Here is a 16,535-nt window from a genome sequence, read left to right on the forward strand (position 1 = left end):
GGATGCAAGCACAAGGGGATTTCTAACACTCCACAAAAGAGGAGCTATGTTTTGTAGGCGATCTGTTTTCAGACGACAAAAAAAAACAGTCACCCATACTGACCCATAAGTGTGACTGTATTTTTATTTTTGTAGTCAAGTCACACCTGAGTTATGGGGACCCCTGGAGGGTTTCCAAAGCAAGAGATGAGCAGGTGGTTTGCCAATGCCTGCCACTCCATAGCGACCTTGGACTTTCCCATTCAAGGACAAAGAAGAGCCAATCTTGCTTAGTTTCCAAGTTCTGACCAGATCAATACAGCCTGGGCCATTCAAGCTAGGCCACAGGCCATCACAGGGTCAATTAGTTTGTGGTGGGAAGAAGACGAAAGGAGGAAGGAGAAGATGATGATGATGATGATGATGATGATGATGATGATGATGATGATGATGATGATAGAAGATATAGGAATTATATCCTGCCCTCCACTCTGAATCTCAGTCTCTTTTTTTTTTTTTTTTTTTTTTAGAAAATTTATCATTTATTGAGGTTCAAGAAAAAACAATACAAACAAACAAGAAAACCAAAAAACACCAACAAAAAATACAAGAAAGGGAAACAGAAGAACATATATCCCATACCCACCCATCTTCCACCACCACCTGTGAAAGGATCTTTAGGAGCATATAAGGATATTAAGTCTACTGTCTCATATCATATCCCATACTTTTCGCCCATATATACACTGGTTCCCAAGTTTTTATACATTCTTGCCAGTTTCCATCTCTCAACCTTATAGTTAAAACATCCATTTCGGCAGACTCCAGTAATTTAAACAAAAATTCTTCTTTACACGGGGTTTGGGGGGATTTCCAATATTTTGCAAAGAGGATTCTGGCTGTTGTGATCATATATATTACCAGTTTTTTCTCACCCTGTGTTAAGTTTTCTCTACATACACTTAACAAATACAGTTCGGGTGAGTGTTTCAACCTTTTCTTTAAAATCTTTTGGATCCATATACTTATTTGTGTCCAAAATTTTCTAGCAATCTCACAGTTCCACCAAATGTGGTAAAGTGTCCCTCTAGCTTTTTTACATTTCCAACATTTGTCGTTATAGGTTGGGTTCATTCTGGCTAATCTCGCTGGAGTCAGGTACCACCTATACATCATTTTATATAGGTTTTCTTTGAAAACTACTGATTTGGTCAATTTAATATTATATTTCCAAATCTTTTCCCATTCTTCTAATTCGATCGAATAGCCAAAGTCCTGTAACCACTTTATCCAGCTCTCTTTAACCGTTTCCGACTGCATTTCCATCTCCAATAACCAACTATAGATTTTTGAAATAAGATTTTTGGGTTCATGTATCATTGTGTCAAATTCATTTACTTTGGCATCTTTAGGAAAGCCCACGCTTTTGTCAGATTGATATCTTGACTTAATTTGGCATCTGACCCACCAGTCCGGGATTATGTTTGTTTCCAGATTGCTGGAGAAAATTCAGGAGTCAGCAATAATTCCAACATCCTGGAGAGAGGCGTTGATTACATTAATTCATAAAGAAGGAACAGAGTCTAAGGAAATCAAGAATTATAGGCCAATTTCTCTCCTAAATGCAGACTACAAAATTTTCGCTACGATATTGACAAATAGATTCAAGAAAGCAGTAACCAACATAGTGCAAGAAGATCAAACGGGTTTCATACCCGGAAGAATGATGCGGCAGAACTTAAGATATTTTTTGAACATCTTAGAATACTATAAAGATCATCCGGACAAACAATTTGCAGGAATTTCATTGGATGCTGAAAAAGCGTTCGATAACGTGAACTGGAATTTCATGAGCAAAGTATTGGAAGCTGTTGGTTGTGGCAAAAATTTTAAGAAGCTGATTGAGGCTATATACACTAAGCAAAATGCAAGAATTAACATAAACGGAAACAATTCTGGATTTGTGGAAATAGAACAGGGGACCAGACAAGGGTGTCCTCTCTCCCCTCTCCTTTTTGTAACTACAATAGAATTTTTGATTCAAAAAATAAGAGAGGATACTGAAATTAGAGGCCTGAAGGTAAAGAACGAAGAATTTAAGATTCAAGCATTTGCAGACGACCTGCTGTTTTTTCTGGAGGATCCTATCTCTTCGATTGATAAACTAAAAATGAATTTGCAACACTTTGGAGAAGTTTCTGGATTCAAGGTGAATACACAGAAAACCAAATTTCTAACTAAAAATATGACTAAAGAACAAATTAAACAATTAGAAGATAAATCGGGCTTTAAAAAAGAGAAGAAAATTAGATATTTGGGAATTTATTTAACAAATGATGTGAAATCTCTCTATTGTGACAATTACGAAAAGATTTTAAAGGAAATTGAAACAGATCTGGAGAAATGGCGAGACTTGCAAATTTCCCTTTTGGGAAGAATAGCCACAATAAAAATGAACATTCTGCCCAGAATCCTATTCCTATTCCAGATGATCCCTGTCCAACTACCCAACTCGTTCTTTCAAAAACTCAATAAAATGATCTTGACTTTTATATGGCAAAACAAGAAGCCAAGGATTAAGTTAAAAATTCTCCAAGAGAGCAAATTAAGAGGGGGCATGGCCTTACCAAACTGGTATTTATATTATAAAGCCTCTTGTTTAGCCTGGGTCAGAGATTGGTGTCTGCTAGAAAACAAAAGGTTACTAGTTTTAGAGGGAGCAGGATTAACTAAAGGCTGGCATGCATACATTTGGTATCAGACCTCCCCAAAAAACACCAATTTCCAGGCACATGAAGTTCGAAAAGCAATTTACAAGACTTGGTTTGAGATTAAAAAGAAAATTTATACATATACTCCATTGTGGGTCTCACCAGTGGAAGCAACTACCCACCCTAATTTATATGACTGGGAAAATCCTCAAAACTATTCAATCCTATTAGACAGTGAATCTCAGTCTCAGAGTAGCTCACAATCTTCTTTATTCTCCTCCCTTCGCAACAGACACCCTGTGAGGTGGGTGGGGCTGAGAGAGTTCTCAAAGAAGCTGCCCTTTCAAGGACAACTCCTGCAAGAGCTCTGGCTGATCCAAGGCCATTCCAGCAGCCGCAAGTGGAGGAGTAGGGAATCAGACCCGGTTCTCCCAGATAAAATCTGCACATTTAGAGCTATGGCTGATCCAAGGCCATTCCAGCAGCTGCAAGTGGAGGAGTGAGGAATCAAACCTGGTTATCCCAGATACGAGTCCGCACACTTAACCACTACACCAAACTGGCTCTCCAAGTCAAAGGGTCACCAAGTCGCAGCTGGCTTACAACAAGAGACATTCAGAGGTAGTTTGCCATTGCCTGCCTCTGCATCACAATTCTGGTATTTCTTGGTGGTCTCCCACCCAAATACCGCCCAAGCCAGCTTCCAAGGTCTCACGAGATCGAGTTAGCCTGGGCTGCCCAGGTCAGGGCGATACTTTCATTAGGGTCAATGAAAAATCACAGAGCAATGAGCCAGCTTTGCGTCTCCACAAATCTCTTCCTCGGTGTTAAGCAGAAGGAAAAGATGCTGCTGGCGTAGCACATTGGAGCAGCATCTGGAGGAGACAGGCTTCTTTGCCACTCCTTTGCAGGCTAATCGGGTTATTCTCTGAACAGAGATCTCCTGTTGCACCACAGCAAACACCGGCCGTTCTCCTTTCTGGAAACAAAAGCCAAGCAGTCTTTTGAATCAGTTTCTTAGCGCTAGCTGGAACTCAAAGGTTCCCAGTAAAACTGGAGACCGTTTGAAATAAAGAGTCTGGAAGCCTAATTAGGTAGTATTACTGAGAGGTTGAAGGACTTATTTTTCCTCTGCCTTAGCCAAAATTCCATTATTAGGTGAAAGATAATAATCTCCCAAATCCTTTTTGGCTGCCTACGTGTTTGAAATCTGTATTTCCATTGCATGCCCTGCGTCAAACAGAAATAAAGGCAGCGTGGTGCAGGGGTCGGAGCATCAGACTAGGAGCTGGGAGACCCAGGTTTGAATCCCCACTCACTCATGGATGTAAATTCATTGGTCACAATCACTCAGCCTAACCTACCTCACTGGGTCATTGTGAGGACAGAGCAGCGGGGAGGAGAATGGTGCAAAATGCTTTGGGGCATATAAAGGAAGTTAAAGGTGGTGTGTAAAGGAAGTAAATATATACATTACAGTGCATGGGTCCAGACTGTGTTCCACCTGGGTCTCTCCCTTTCAAGAGAAGACCCAATCTATAACACAGGAGAAGAAGAATTGCAGATTTATACCCCGCCCTTCTCCCTGAATCAGAGACTCAGAGCGGCTCACAATCTCCTATGTCTTCTCCACCCACAACAGACACCTTGTGAGGTGGGTGAGGCTGAGAGGGCTCTCACAGCAGCTGCCCTTTCAAGGACAACTCCTGCGAGAGTTATGGCTGACCCAAGGCCATTCCAGCAGCTGCTAGAGGAGGAGTGGGGAATCAAACCCGGTTCTCCCAGATAAGAGTCCATGTACTTAACCACTACACCAAACTGGCTCTCTACAGGAGCTCTCTATAGGAGCTCTCTATACTCCCAAAGGCAAGCTGCCTAGAGCCCAGCTGATATTCCAAAAATGGGCCAGTCTCCTATCTAATTGCCATTTTCCTTTTACAGAAGGACTTTGTGAAAATTATATTTCAGGGGGATACAGTTTTCATTCCAACATGACCAACCGCACCCACAAAGCAAATCGACACTTGAACAAAACTTTAGAAGCCCTGCTCTCCAAGGTGAAGAAAAAGGAGATTGTAAGCTGCTCTGAGACTACTTTGGGTATACTTTGGATATAAAGCCAATCTCCTCTTCCTCTCTTTTCATTACCCCAAGGAATCTTGGAGCGGCTTACAACCGGCTTCCCTTCCTCTCCCCACAACAGACCTCCTTGTGAGGCAGGTGGGGCTGAGAGCTCTGGGAGAACTGCTCCTGAGAGAACAGCTCTGAGAGAGACCCAAGCGGGCAGCTGTGTCGGTCTGAAACAGCAGAACAAAGTAAGAGTCAAGTTGCACCTTTGAGACCAACGGAGGATGATCCGATTATTTAGAGCACCAACTTCTTCCCATGTGTGTTTCACATTCACGCAGCCGCACGGCTCCTGCGAAGCTCCAAAACACAGCTCCAAATTGTGAGCACGCAAGGAATGGAACTTCACTGCCAGAAGATGTGCTCCCTCGCGAAGAAGCAAATCTCCAGGTGACAAAAGAAAAGGGCAGCTCGTTTCCTCCAGCGCTTCTCCGCTCAGCTGGGGAACCTTCTGCCAAGAACACCACAGGATCTCCCGGCAGGTGTGCTGAGTTCTCCTCTCCCCGCACAGCACGAGCCCAGGATTCGGTCCCCGCGGCCCATTTCTGATTTGACCAAGCCACATCGCAGAGTAGAGGCACAGCTTGTCGCCCCTTCCTGGCTATTTTAAGAATGAAACTGTCAGCCCTCGTAGCGGCGAAAGTGCTCGGATTGTGTGCCGGTGGGAAGCTGCCGTGCGACTGCAGCATCGAGCCGTGTCGCTTCTTTGCCTCCGGATTATGCTGCTGCCCGCTCTGTGTCCCTTTTGGGGAATCGCTGGGTGGTGCAGTGGGGAGAAAGGGGCAGCATCTTCCTCATCGATCCTGACATGGCTGCACCTCACCCCACCCTCGAAAAGCCACCTCCTGGTTTCCCTGCTGGAAGGGCTTCGAGAGGCTGCCTGGGCAATACGCCCACTCCGGCTACCTCGCAGTTTTGTTAGCCCCATCCCAAGCACAGCTGCCCCACCACCTCCTTGCTGGCCCCATCCCAGTCTGCCAGCTTGTTGTGCTGCCTGCAGAGACCCTTGTCCATCCCCCCCCTGCCCCAAACACACCCAAGCCCAACACTGACTGCCTCGCAAGTAGCTTTCATCCCACCCCACAAGGACCCCCACTACAGCTCCCTGCGTGTGCTGCTGCCATTGGGACAGCGACAACCAAGACTTCCAGTCCATCCCATGGAGCCCGGGCTGCAACTGGCAAGTCCCGCTTCCCAGGCAGAAAGAGGCACCCCCCCCACACACACACACACTCACACAAAATCCTTTCCCAACCCCATAAATTGTTCTATTCGTTTCCTCCCTCCTGTCAGCCCTGCCTCCTGTGACTGGCAACAGCTCTCCAGGGTCTCTGCGATCCTTCAGTCATTTACTGAACAAGAGATGGCAGGGATTGAACCGGGGACCTTCTGCGGGCTAAGCAGGCGCTCCAACACTGAGCCACACAAACAACATGCTTAACCAGCCTGTGAGCCTACCAAGGGAGCCAGTGTTGTGTTGTGGTGAAGTGTGTGGACTTTTATCTGGGAGAAGCGGGTTTGATTCCCCACTCCTCCACTTGCAGCTGCTGGAGTAACCTTGGGTCAGCCATAGCTGTCTTATCTGGGAGAACCGGGTTTGATTCCCCCCTCCTCCACTTGCACCTGCTGGAATGGCCTTGGGTCAGCCATAGCTCTCTTATCTGGGAGAACCGGGTTTGATTCCCCACTCCTCCACTTGCAGCTGCTGGAATGGCCTTGGGTCAGCCAGAGCTCTCTTATCTGGGAGAAGTGGGTTTGATTCCCCACTCCTCCACTTGCAGCTGCTGGAATGGCCTTGGGTCAGCCAGAGCTCTCTTATCTGGGAGAAGCGGGTTTGATTCCCCACTCCTCCACTTGCAGCTGCTGGAATGGCCTTGGGTCAGCCAGAGCTCTCTTATCTGGGAGAAGCGGGTTGGATTCCCCACTCCTCCACTTGCACCTGCTAGCATGGCCTTGGGTCAGCCACAGCTCTTGCAGGAGGCGTCCTTGAAAGGGCAGCTGCTGGGAGAGCCCTCTCAGCTCCACCCACATCACAGGGTGTCTGTTGTGGGGGGGAGAAGATATAGGAGATCGTAAGCTGCTCTGAGTCTCTGATTCAGGGAGAAGGGCAGGAAGAAGGAGGACTTCGGTACTGTTTCTGGCTGGCAGTGGCTCTCCAGAGAATCCAGACTTCTTTTCACATCACCAACTCTCTGATCCTTGATTCGAGCCCAGTAGCACCTCAGAGACTAACAACAGACAAGCAGGGCTACCCTTTAAAACGATGCAATACTTCCCACTGGAGATACCAGGGACTGAATCTGGGACCTTCTGGATGCCAAGCAGACATTCTGTGACTTAGCCACAAAGCCCCAGAGACATGTGAATCCCACCAAAGAGCCGGCTTGCTTCTCCTTGTGGGACTCCCAGGACAAACCAACCACAGGGCAACTTTTAAAGGCAGCAATGGTGTTAACACATACCTCTGTCCCCCATTTCTGAATCCAGTATCCCGAATTTGAACAGGATTGTAAAGAATATCTGTTAAGTTACCGGCACAGTCTTGTCAACAACAAATACTTCCGTCCCATTACGGATGCTGTGGCTACCTTACACATTTTGAACGTATCAAAGCCACATTTTGCCCTCCCCCCAAAACCTAAAATCCTAACTCCGTCAAAGGCTTTGCAGGTCATCTCCCGAGTGTTCTGCCAAGCAGAGATCTCTTGGCACTGACCTGGCGCAGAAACTGGCATTTCCAGTCAGGCTGTTCCCACTGGACTACCTCCCTTTACACACTGTACCTTAGGAAACACAGGCAAACCCCTCCCCTGTTACAAACCCTGATGGAATTTTTGTGCAGGCACAGTTTGCCACATTCAAAGCATGAGGCAATTCTTGACACGAAAAAAAAGAAGTGCTTCGAGTTAAAAAAGTATTTACTTGGATCCTGAGCAGAATATAGAGGGGCTCAGAAAGGAAGCCAATGCTTCTCTGCTCCCGGGGCTCATCTCTGGATGCGGAAGGTCCTCCCAGGTTCAATCCCTGACATCTCTAGTTACAAGGACCAGGCAGGAAGTGATGGGGAAAGACCTCAGCCTGAAACCCTGGAGAGCCACTGCCAGACCGAGTAGACAAGACTGAGCCTGATGGATTAAATGGCGTGATTCAGTGTAAGTCACCTGTATGTGTTTGTATGTGCAGGGCAACACGAACGACCATCAACTGCCTCGGAGGTTTTTCAAGGCAAGAGATGTTCAGTGGCGGGTTGCCATTGACTGCCTCTGGCCTTCCCTGGGGGTCTCCCATCCAAGTACTGATCACATCCGACCCTGCTCAGCTTCTGAGAACTCCACTGTGCCCAGCAATGCCAAGTGCCCTTCCTCCTCATGCCCACACTCATTCTCACTCTCTGTCTTGGGCTCAGAGCTAATCCTAACCCAGAATACTAATTTGCATGGTGTCTCAGAGGACGGCGACAATGACAACTGCATATTTATACCCCGCCCTTCTCTCTGCATCAGAGTCTCAGAGCAGTTTACAATCTCCTTTATCTTCCTCCCCACCCCCCCACAACAAACACCCTTTGAGGTGAGTGGGGCTGAGAGGGCTCTCCCAGCAGCTGCCCTTTCAAGAACAACCTCTGCCAGAGCTATGGCTGACCCAATGCCATTCCAGCAGCTGCAAGTGGAGGAGTGAGGAATCAAACCCCATTCTCCCAGATAAGAGTCTGCGCACTTAACCATTACACCAAACTGGCTCTCCAGTCTTGAAGACGACTGCAGATTTATACCCTGCCCTTCTCTCTGAATCCGAGACTCAGAGCGGCTTACAATCTCCTTTACCTTCCTCCCCCATAACAGACACCCTGTGAGGTGGGTGGGGCTGGAGAGGGCTCTCACAGCAGCTGCCCTTTCAAAGACAACCTCTGCCAGAGCTATGGCTGACCCAAGGCCATTCCAGCAGCTGCAAGTGGAGGAGTGGGGAATCAAACCCCATTCTCCCAGATAAGAGTCTGCGCACTTAACCACTACACCAAACTGGCTCTCCAGTCTTGAAGACGACTGCAGATTTATACCCTGCCCTTCTCTCTGAATCTGAGACTCAGAGCAGCTTACAATCTCCTTTACCTTCCTCCCCCATAACAGACACCCTGTGAGGTGAGTGGGGCTGAGAGGGCTCTCACAGCAGCTGCCCTTTCAAGGACAACTCCTACCAGAGCTCTGGCTGACCCAAGGCCATTCCAGCAGCTGCAAGTGGAGGAGTGAGGAATCAAACCTGGTTCTCCCAGATAAGAGTCCGGACACTTAACCACTGCACCAAACTGGAAGAGCCTGTGTTTGGCATGCAGAAGGTCCCAAGTTCAAACCCTCGGAAACACGCAACTCCTGGGCTGCCCCCAGGATGAAGAGAAAGTGCAGAGTGGGGATGCTTTATAAAGCTGACCGACCACAGCATGTAGTACAAACGGCAGCCGGCTTTCGCTGCCCAGCTATACAGAAGCAGCCTTCTCCTTAGCTCACACTGGTCTCATGGGAAAAGCCTACCTCTCTGAAAGGGTCAGCCACCAGTCTGGAGAGAGGTGTAGGTGATCAGGCATGGGGCGACGTGAAAGACCTGAGACCCTGGAGAGCTGCTGCCAGTCTGAGTACGCAAGAGTGACCTTGATAGACCCCGGGACTGATTCAGTCTCAGGCACGTCATGGGTGCCCTTTTCTCTCACTTCCTTCAGCATCCCAACTCAAAGCCGCCTTTCCTATGAAGCTTTTCGCACAACCCTTTCCGCTGCACGGAAACACAGCCTCACAGAATGCGCAGCTGGGAAGGACGGGTGGTTTCCCTATGGATCCCAGTTTCTGTTTGCTTCCCCACCTGCTCTACCTGCAAGATGCCACGCCCATCGCTTGAAAATTACAGATTACCGCTATTAAGACGCCGCCTATAGGGCTTTTTTGGTAGCAGGAACTCCTTTGCCAATTAGGCCACACCTCCCTGATGTAGCCAATCCTCCAAGAGCTTACAGGGCTCTTACTACAGGGCCTACTGTAAGCTGCAGGAGGATTGGCGACATCAGGGAGGTGTGGCCGAACTGGCAAAGGAGGTCCTGTTACAAAAAGAGCCCTGGTGGTGGTGGAAAGCCCCACGGAGTTATAATTAACTCCTGACCACCCCACTCTTCCAAGGCAAGAGATGAGCAGAGGCGATTTACTGCTGCCTTTCTCTGTGCAGCCGTCCTGGGGTTCATTCCTCAGTGGTCTCCCATCCAAGAACTAACCACGGCTCACCCCGCTTAGCTTCTGAGATCTGACAAGCTCAGGCTAGCCTAGACCCATGCAGTTCAGGGCCATGGTACAGCTGCTGCTGCTGTAATTTTTAAGATGCCCCAAACCTTGGTTTTGCCACTCTTTGCATGGGAATGTCAGCCCGCCCCCCTGCAATTTATTGCAGTTCTCTTTGTTTTGAGAGAACTTCTTTGCCAGTTCGGTGTAGTGGTGAAGTCTGCAGGCTCTTCTCTGGGAGAACCAGGTTTGATTCCCCACTCCTCCACTTGCAGCTGCTGGAATGGCCTTGGGTCAGCCAGAGCTCTGGCAGAGTTGTCCTTGAAAGGGCAGCTGCTGTGAGAGACCTCTCAGCCTCACCCACCCCTCAGGGTGTTTGTTGTGGGGGAGGAAGATAAGGAGATTTTGAGCTGCTCTCTAAGATTCGGAGTGGAGGGCGGGATATACATCCAATATCTTCTCCTTCTTCAGGATCCAGGCTGTAGCCTCGGCCTTCAGGTCATCGTGAGACCTGCCTTGCGACAATCCTTGTGAAACTCTGCCACAGCAACCTTTCTGTGCCAGGGATTGTTTTCCCAGAGTGCAGCTTCCACTTGTGAAACACGGTGCAACTGAGAGAAAAGCAGCCAAGCAAAAGGGAATGTGCTCTCTTCATGCTTAGACGACAGGAACTGGCCTTCCAAGAGCTTGCAGGAAACAGGACAACGGGGAAAATCTGCTTTGTTCCACCCCGGGAATGGCTGCCCAGCAGAGAACAACCCTTCCAGCGGGGCAGTTGGTTGGGCTGCAATTAATGGCCAGTAATCATGTACCCTTTTCATGTGGCCCAGAGAATGATGCCATTTTCATATACTGCATTTTAAAGGTGCCATTTTGTAGGGTATTTTATAGGTGACATTTCAGACACTGCATTTTTATAGGTGTCCTGAACAGGATGGGCCCAGGCTGGCCCGATCTTGTCAGATCTCACAAACCAAACAGGGTTGGCCTTGGATAGGACATGGATGGGGGGGAGAAGTCCAGGGTCACTAATGCAGAGAATGGAACACCACCTCTGTCCATCTGGTCTGGCCTAGACGGCCCAGGCTACCATGATCCTGGAAGCTAAGCAGGGTTGGCCCAGTTAGTATTGGGATGGGAGACCACCAAGGGTCACTGTGCAGAGGCAGGCAACGGAAAGACCACCTCTGTTTGCCTCCGCCCTGACCTGGATGGCCCAGGCTAGCCCGCTCTCGTAAGATCTCAGAAGCTAAGCAGGATCGACCCCGGTTATTTCTTGGCTGGGAGACCCCCGAGGAAGTCCTCTGAATGTCTCTTGCCTTGGAAACCCCACGAGGTTGCCATAAAGTCAGGTGCGACCTGACGGCAGTTTCTGCCACCACGCATACGCAAACACACAACGGTGCCTTATTCTGAGTCAGATCTTCAATCCGGCAAGGTCAGTCTTGTCTATCCCAGGGGTGGCCAAGCTTGCTTAACCTAAGAGCCACATAGAATAATGCATTCTGGCTTGGCTAGGAGCAGTGCTTTAAAAGCCTTCTCCAAACCAGCTGATGGGGCCCGTGGGGTCATCAAGAGCCACACAACATGCATGAAAGAGCCACACGTGGCTCCTGAGACAGTCTGGCCACCCCCTGGTCTATCCAAACGGGCAGTGGCTCTTCGGGGTCCCAGGCTGAAGTCTTTCACATCGCCTACTGCCTGGTCCTCTTAACTGGGGGTGCCCGGGATTGAACCTGGGACCTTCTGCATGCCAAGCTGAGGCTCCGCCACTGAGCCACAGCCCCATCCTGGGGAGGGGTGAGAGTGAGTGCCATTACAGAGATGGGCGTGTTTGCATTACAATGCGGAACACAAATAAGAACGAGAGTCAGAAGATTAAAACAGATCCAGATTGGGTGTGATCCCTCCCACATAGTCATGAATCCCAAAGCAGGACAGGACAATATACCGACACACCTGTGAAGAGGGACAATTATCTCCTGGGGGGGGGACCCCTCCCAGGTTTCTTCTAGAGGCCAACACCAAAGGCACTCTGTTTGCATAAGAATCCCCACTCAGGAGCCTCATTCAAGGCGTCTCCCCCTGGTTTTTAAGGCAAGGGCTCAAGTCTGGCTCCTGAAGAGCGATGCAACTCAGGCCTTACTGGAATGCCAAAAAGGAGAATCTGTCCTAAGGATACAGAAGGTGCTTTAGGATTGTCAACCTCTGGGTGGCACCTGGAGTACTCCCACTATTACAAGGGATCTGCAGACAACCAAGCTCCATTCCCCTGGAGAAAATGGTGGCTTTAGAGGGTGGGATCTATAGCATTATACCTTGGTCTCTCCCCTCCCCAAACCCAGAGCTGGCAACCCCAGGGTGGTTCCACACCATTAGGATGCCCTGCGTTCTTCCAGACACCACTTTCACACAGTTTTCGGTGTGCTTTCTTCTGTCAGACTCTCACCACCCCACTGTTTGCCCTGTGTTGTTTCCCCACATTACTGGAGGGCCTTTAAGAACAGTGAGAATGGCTATTTTTTTTTTAAGGCAGATGGAAGGAAAATGGAAAGCAGGCTCAATGCAGTTTCCTGTTCAGATGGTGTGACGTGCTCGAAATGACCATCGTCCCTGCAAAAAGACAGGGTTTTTTTGCACCCCCATCCCAAACAAAACAGCATTCCAGTTTGAGAAGCTTAAACTGAGCCTGTATTTTCATGAAACTTTCAACTTTTAATCTTTTAAAATTCATTTTTTGGTGGGGCTTCGTGTACTCGTGCCAGATGCATTCCAGTGCGGCTGGAACAGGGTTGCTGGTTCCCTCCTGGCTGCTGGTGAGGGGTGGGGGGATAAGGTTGCCACCTCCAGGCTGGGAAACTCCTGGAGATTTGGGAGTGGAGCCTGGGGAGGACAGGGGCCTCAGACGGATACAATGCCATAGAGTCCCCCCTCCAAAGCAGCCATTTCCTCCAGGAGAAGTGATCTCTGCAGCCTGGAGAGGAGCTCTAATTCCAAGAGGACCCCAGGTGCCATCTGGAGGCTGGCATTCCTAGGCTAGAAGTATGCAGAGAATATTTTTGCCTTGGTGATTTTTTGCATGTGAACTTCCTAGCTGGGCCCCGGTGGCCACCGCCACTTGGCTAGCTAGGCCAGGGATGGCCAAACTTGCTTTACGTAAGAGCCACATAGAATAAATGTCTGATGTTGGAGGAAGGAAGGAAGGAAGGAAGGAAGGAAGGAAGGAAGGAAGGAAGGAAGGAAGGAAGGAAGGAAGGAAGGAAGGAAGGAAGGAAGGAAGGAAGGAAGGAAGGAAGGAAGGAAGGAAGGAAGGAAGGAAGGGAAATAGATCGGAAGGGAGAGATGGAAAGGAAGCAACTTTAAATTTAAATGCATTCTCCAAGCTGCCAACTGGCTTGCCTTGGAGAAGTGATTTAAAGAGACAAAGGCCTTCTCCAAGCCAGCTGATGGGGGCTTTGAGAGCCACCCAATACGTGTGAAAGAGCCACATGTGGCTCCCAAGCCACAGTTTGGCCGCCCCTGAGCTAGGCAATGTCGTTCTCTACCAGGCCTCCAACCTCCATGTCTTAAGCTGCTTCCGGTTTAAGGAAGATTCCATCGAGTCTTTCCTCCTTTCCTTTCCAACTCACAACTGAAAGGACCCCGATCTCTACGTATTCGATCTCCACACTCCTGAGGGGAAAAAAGCTTTAAAAATTACGACCGCCGTAGCTTCCCTTCGTTCCCCCCTAATCCAATTAGTGAGACAGATGCTCACTCACGTAGAACGGGGAGAGGTAATCTCGCTCCCGCAAAAAATCCAGTCTTTAAGAATGGCCTGGCCAACTCGTGACAAGACGCAGCCGCTGCAATCTCTCTCGCTGGTCCAATTTCTGGCGGCAGAGGAAAGCTGGCCGTTCAAGAAGCAGAAAGCTCTTTTTCCAGGCAGAAACCAAGAGCATATGGTCCTGCGTAGCTCCTTTTGGGACTCGGGGACTTTGGAAAGCTTCCTGCTTTAAAGCTTTATTCCCTACACTGAAAAATACTTTCCGCAACCCCCTCTCTTTGGAAACCAGGAATCTGCCTGCGCCTGCAAGGAAGGGACACCACGGCGACAGCTCCAAATACCGGTGTTCCTATCTCGCCTGTTTCCTCTCTGGATTATCGAAGCCACAACAAATCAGCCTCTGTGATTTTGCCCCATTCTATTAGGTTTTCTAAGAGGCCCGTGGCGCAGAGTGGTCAAGCTGCAGTACTGCAGTCGGAGCCCTCTGCTCACGACCTGAGTTCGATCCTGGAGGAAGCTGGGTTCAGGTAGCCGGCTCCAGGTTGACTCAGCCTTCCATCCTTCTGAGGTCAGTAAAAGGAGTCCCCAGCTTGCTGGGGGGAAAGTGTAGATGACTGGGAAAGGCAATGGCAAACCACCTTGTAAAAAAAGTCTGCCATGAAAACGTGAAAGCAACGTCACCCCAGAGTTGAAAACAACTGGTGCTTGCACAGGGGACTACCTTTTTATTTGGTTTCCAGAGATCACCCAAAAACTCACATGAACAAAACCAGCACTGCTTCGGCTGGGGTGAAAGAGGCACAATGGGGCCTGTTCTAGGTTGGGGGGGGGGGGGGAGCTGAGCAGAGCCTCAACCTCCTCTGGCCTCCTCCTTCCCCACCCAACTGCACACTTCCTGCTTGTCGTTATGTCATTTCCCTTCCCAACTGCATGCCCTCCTAAAGCTGCCAAGACTTTCAGCATCTTGCATCGCCCGCTGTCCTTTCTCCAGTGGCACTAGGAATGCGAGCGCCCGGGGGGACAGGTAGCAGAGTGCAAGTGAGTGAATAAGAGGGGGCAACGGTAGTAGGCCCTACCAGAAGTCCTGGTGCCTTGGCAGCTGCCCCACCTTGGGGTATGCTGATGCCAGCCCTGAGCACAGCAATAGATAGTTAGAAAATCCAGACTCCTTATCCTGGCAGGAAACAATCCAAGCATTTAGATTTTGAGCTGCAGAGCCGGAGAGGAAGCTACTGGAGCATTCTTGGGGAGGGGAGAAAGAGACCCTGGTATTTGCTGAGTCAGTCCTGAAGAATGTCCAATGTTAGGACAGCGTTATCCTGTGGCTTACAGGGCAGTGAGGCAAGCTAACTAGACCAGTCCTTAGCCGCCCTTAAGTATATGGTGCGTGCAACTCGCTTTAAAAATAAGTTTAATCGTGTGCAAACTTGTTTGGCCAAAGTTTGTCACAGCACAACGCGACAGACAGCGGCTGCCCTTCCTTCTCGTTGGGCTAGCAGGAAGCAGCACCGCACATACTGCCCATCCCAGAATTCCCACCAGCAAAGAGTAAGACAGCTGGTTTCTCACAGACAGGGGCTTATCTCATCTCCCCCCTTCCTGCCCTCCCACCACCATGCATGAATGGCTAGGCAGGGTGTTTGACCTGAGGACGGGAGGCTGGGGGGGCCGGTCCCCACAGTGGCTTCCTCCTCTTGCCCTGGAAGTGTGGAAGAAAAAAACAATGAAGGCATTCCCCGCCCCCCCCAGACTGGTGTGCAGGCGACAAATGGGCACAGGAGGAAAGGAGAGAGGGGGGAAAAGAGGAAAGCGACCTTCCCGGCTGTTCCTCAGTTTCCCAGAGTCAGAAGCACTTCGACACAGCCCCCTCCCTTACACACCTTATTCAAGACTCTGCCTTTGCCAAAAAAATTAATCTCAAGTTTTATTTATTAGTTAGATTTGCATCCTGCCCTTTCATTTAAAAAGTACTCTGTGCAGCTTCCAAGATAAAAAAGCAAAACTGAATCCTGAGATAAATGGCAACAAATTAAATCAAGATGGCAAAAAAAAAAAAAACCCACCCCAAATGAACATAAAAAGAACAGTTAAAATCCATTCCATAGCCGGTTCAAACCAAGCTAAAAAACATAGAATCTTTAAAAGCAGCCATAATGAAACACAAAAGCAAAAACATTTTAAAAAATCAATAAATTGTTTTTTTTAAACTAAAAGATAATAAACCAAACACAAACTGTGTGGGTATTTGAGAGACCGTTCATTTAGCCCCCGCCCAACCCCCCCCCCCCCCCCGAAGACAACCGTCTTAACAGATCTAAAGAGTCACATCTCTGGAAAAGGGAATTCTTAGGAAGTAGAATAATATGAACCAAATACAGCATTTGCAGCTTTCCAAAAAGCCACACCACCACAACAGTCGTGGGAAGGAGAGCTTACAGGGGAGGCCAAAGCAGCATCCCCTCCACAATTCTATAGGGCTGCTAGCTCTGAGTTGAGGAATACCTACAGATTTGGGGGGTGGAGCATGGAGAGGGCGGGGTTTGGGGACAAGAGAAACCCAGGATGGTATGATGTCACACAGCCCGCCCCTGAAAGCAGCTATTCTCTGCAAGGGAACTGATCTCTATTGTCTGGAGATTACGTAGTTGTAGTAGCAGGAAATCTCCAGGCCCTACCTGGATGTTGGCAACCCTA

General features: G+C 49.0%; 1 protein-coding gene across 1 annotated transcript in view; it reads right to left on the reverse strand.

Moving 5' to 3' along the window:
• The window catches only part of TJP1 (tight junction protein 1), a 327,881-nt gene that overhangs the window by 79,899 nt on the left and 231,447 nt on the right, over positions 1–16,535 (reverse strand).

This window comes from Heteronotia binoei, chromosome 19 (genome assembly GCF_032191835.1).
Source record: "Heteronotia binoei isolate CCM8104 ecotype False Entrance Well chromosome 19, APGP_CSIRO_Hbin_v1, whole genome shotgun sequence".
Classification (NCBI taxonomy): Eukaryota; Metazoa; Chordata; class Lepidosauria; order Squamata; family Gekkonidae; genus Heteronotia; species Heteronotia binoei.